At 38.8% G+C, this 3,968-nt stretch overlaps 1 long non-coding RNA gene across 1 annotated transcript; it reads left to right on the top strand.

Annotated features, from left to right (window-relative positions):
• The first annotated feature begins 2,162 nt into the window (after window positions 1-2,162).
• LOC123957990 lies at window positions 2,163-3,735 on the top strand. The gene is made up of 3 exons (XR_006821959.1): window positions 2,163-3,321; window positions 3,400-3,514; window positions 3,603-3,735. It is a non-coding gene; the product is annotated as an uncharacterized LOC123957990 (long non-coding RNA).
• Window positions 3,736-3,968: the final 233 nt, after the last annotated feature.

The raw sequence follows: 3,968 nt of genomic DNA, 5'->3' as shown, positions 1-3,968 counted from the left end.
TGTACATGATTATGCTGTCAATGTTTTGAAACCACTATGTGCTCTCCAGCTATCAACCAGCATCCCATTTATAATCATCTAATAATTTCTTGTCATGATCAAAATCCCAGACTATAAATATGTATGGAAAACTTTTCCCTCTAGATGTTCGCTGATAAGACTTGCAAAACAGACATTATATCCCAAAGCTAAATGACTTTTAGTAATTACCACATCATTGCTGAAAAAGGCCCATCATCATCATTATCAATAAGTTGATTAATGCTAAGATAAAACAGAGTAATTGATTTCCACACTATTAAAATATAAGATCACTATCAAGATGTATGGCAAAAGAGTCCATATAATATGATGGCCTACATACTTGTAGTGTAAGGTTTCTTTGTTTGCTGTAGTTAAATGTTGTGAAAACTGAAAAGCATTGAGCCCAGTTCTTCAATTTTTGATCATATAGGTGCTGGTCATATAACTAGAATATCATCAAAAAGTGGATTTATTTCAGTAATTCTATTCAAAAAGTGAAACTTGTATAATGTATACATTCATTCCACACACACTGATTTATTTATTTAAGTGTTCATTCCTTTTAATTTTGATGATTATAACTGACAACTAATGAAAACCCCAAAATCAGTACGTTAGTATACATAAACAATGATGGCTAAAGGTCCCCAAGTGTCTGTTTCTGGTATATAAGCTACCTATAACATAGTTTGACATTGTTCGTAGCTAAATCTACTGTGTGAAAACCTTTTACTGTAATTTCTATTCTATTTCTATAGTCTATTTTACCAGAAGTAAAAATTCCTGTATGTTTTATTTCTATTGTTCATACTTTTCATTTGGCCAACACTTCTAAAAATCCTTTTTTTGTATTGGTCTTTAGTAATATTCGAATTTTCTGAGATACTGAATTTGGGATTTTCATTAGTTGTCAGTTTTAATCATCACAATTAACTGAAATAAACATTTGAAATACATTAGTCTGTGTGTAATGAATGAATGAATATAATATCCAAGTTTCACTTTTTGAATGGAATTACTGAAATAAATCAAATTTTTGATGATATTCTAATTATATGACAGCACCTGTACACATTTGACTAAAATTCAGTGGTACTTTATACTTTTTTCACTTTAATTCAGAGGGACATATTGTATTTTTTCTCTTCTACTTTTCTCTATTTATTAAGCTACTTGCCACCTTTCAAATTAAGATTCTACATCTTATTCAAGATGAAGTCAGTGGCCGCAGACCTTTGACTTGTGACCTTATACAAAAAAACGCGTCTAATTGTGGTCTCAGAAGTTTCAGAAGTTGTTAGTTCCTCTAAGGGGACATTTTGACTCCTAACTTTTCAGGTTTTATTTAAAGAACTTTTCAAATCATCCGTGGATGAGCTACTCTTCCACACACTGTTCGACGGACGCTGCCTCTTCTCCAGTGGTGTAGTTGTACAGTTGTACGCTATTTTGAAAACTTGTCACCATTTTTAAGGTAAAAAGGAAAGGTAGACTCTAACAACAAAGAAAAATAACAAAGATTGCATCTGTTTATAGGTCTTGTATCCATCAAGATGGCCTGATATTGAGTCCTCCATGGAGAAGGAGTTCCCTCAGATGTCCTGGAATGTAGACCTCATCCATTGTTTTATGTGGAAGTTGCAGGAGTTGGTAGACTTTTTCCTCTGACAGTGTACTCACACTAGGCGATCCGTACCGTGCCCATGCACGTTTATGGAAGCGTATAGAGGACTAATTTCTAATTATAATGCAAACTTGAAAATGAATGATTCTCTTAACGCCTCTAACCCCAAACTTCTAACAAGTACTTCCTGTGTTCTTCTTCTTTATCACAATCCCCAAACCTTGACCCCCTGCCCTAGGCTCTTGCTATGTGAATGAGTGAGTTTTGATTCTTTTTCCCTGTGTTGTGACTGCAGAATGCTTGGTGTGTTTTGGTTTTGTGTTTTCTTTCTCTGTTCTCCCTTTTTCTCGCAGCGAAAGGGAGGCGAAATCACTCACGCACCTGCTTCCCATCCCTGATCACTCACCTGCTCGCTATCAAGCAATCTACTCAGCCTTCTTAAACTGCCTCTAGCCATCCAGTCTCTGCTGGACTGTTGTCATTCTGTGTGTGTACTCGCACCCCCCAACTTCGTACTGACTTGCTTTTTGAGTTAGTTTGTTCTTTTGGCTCCTTTGTTTCTATCTGTCACACCTGCCCTTACCTTCGTTTTGTGATTCCTGAGCAAGTCTCAAGCAAGTCCCAAGTTACAGTGATGAAAGTCATGTCATTGCTTCGGTCAAGCAACTCACAAGTCAAGTCATATGAAATTCTTAGGAATTCACAGTTTAAGAAAGGTGGCAATTCAACTGCATAATCATTTTGGTGATGTAGTGAGTGTTTCTGTTCTAACTATTGAACTATACACAAAGGTGTTTCTATTTAGTTTACTGAAATTGGGTAGAATAATAGAAATGTGTCAGTAACGGTAAGCTCTTACCATTCCTGTGAACTGACAATACATTTTATATTGTCACAAAATTGAGATATTCAAACTGTATGTGATATCACAGAGGATGAAGGAGCTGTAAAACTTGCATAACATCCCTTCAAGCAAATGTAAACAACATCTCTGCTGGTTTCTCATACAGGAGATGCTAATACTAGACTAAGGCAGAGCACAGGCTCAAATTGAGGCGAAACGGTTTGATTCCCAGGGCTTCTGCCCTATTTCAGAGTAAACTTCAACTCTCCAATGGCTTTTGTGATTAACACTCACCACATGGGAGCTGATAACAGTACATATCAAATTGTCAGATCTGACATCAGTACTGGAGATGAGATATTAAAGCTGGGGTAGGTAACAGAGAAACTAGCAAGAGACAGCTAGACACTTAAAGGGAATCTAAATTGACGTATTAGTCGTCATCGGTCAGGAAATCTTCATGGTCCCTCCATGGACACACTAATCCTTCCATTGTCCTCTGCAGTGCCAGAGCGCAGCCATGCAGCATTACACATGAGTGCCAGGCATAATTTATGTTTACAGCAATCATACAGAGTAACACCTGGCCAAAATGATCACCTCAGCCAGTGGTATCCCCCACCCTGGGAGACCTTTTTGAATGGTTGTGACAGCACAGCTGTAGGGAGTGACGCTACAGGGTGTGAGGTGGGTGTGTTGGCAAGGATTGGCTGAGTGGACGCGGGAGATTTTAAATCGCCATACTTCCGCATTATCTGCCCCTCTCATCGCCACAGTGACATCAGCGCTTGCTGTCTGCATTATTCACCTTCGCGCTGTTTGTTCACTGGTGAGGAGACTGTCTAAAGATGCGCGTTGTAAAAATCTATGTCGGTGAGCTGTTTAACAGTGAGTTGATTACTCGCAGGCTCCTCTTCCTGGCTGTCTGTTATGCATTTGCTTGGTCTCTTCGGCGTCCCCGTGTGTATGTGTGGGAGGATTCCCCTTCTCCGGGCCATACGTCAGTCTTCCTTCGCTGCCCGGTAGGTTACAGACTGTTGCGTGTGGTGTCAGGTGTTGTGATCCCACTGCAGGAGAGCTAATCTGAGCTCTCCTCTTTGTGTTTTTCAGGTGCAGGATCAGCCTCATTCTCCCCGCTGTCCTGCCTCTCAGTGACAGTTGAATTGCCTCCTAATTGAGTTGCCTCTGAGTGATAGTTCAGCTGCTCCTCAGTGTTGACGGATTTAAAACATTTTTAGCTGGACTTGTGTTTGCCTTTTCCTTCTGAATGTGCTACTCGTTTTTTTCATTTATGGGCAGCTGTCATTTTTAATTCTGTTTTGAATTAACCTTGCTTTGTTTTGAATTTTTGTTTTAATTAACTTTCATCTTGGTGTGAATTTTATTGCTGCTTGAATTAATAACTTGCTTTGTTTGAATTGTTTTTGGTTTGGGCGCTGCATGTCAGAAGTGTATTAGACAACTGGCTGCTTTTTA

Source organism: Micropterus dolomieu, linkage group LG19 (genome assembly GCF_021292245.1).
Source record: "Micropterus dolomieu isolate WLL.071019.BEF.003 ecotype Adirondacks linkage group LG19, ASM2129224v1, whole genome shotgun sequence".
Taxonomy (NCBI): Eukaryota; Metazoa; Chordata; class Actinopteri; order Centrarchiformes; family Centrarchidae; genus Micropterus; species Micropterus dolomieu.
The sequence above is the reverse complement of the archived record's forward strand: the minus strand, read 5'-3'. Positions and strand labels throughout refer to the sequence as shown.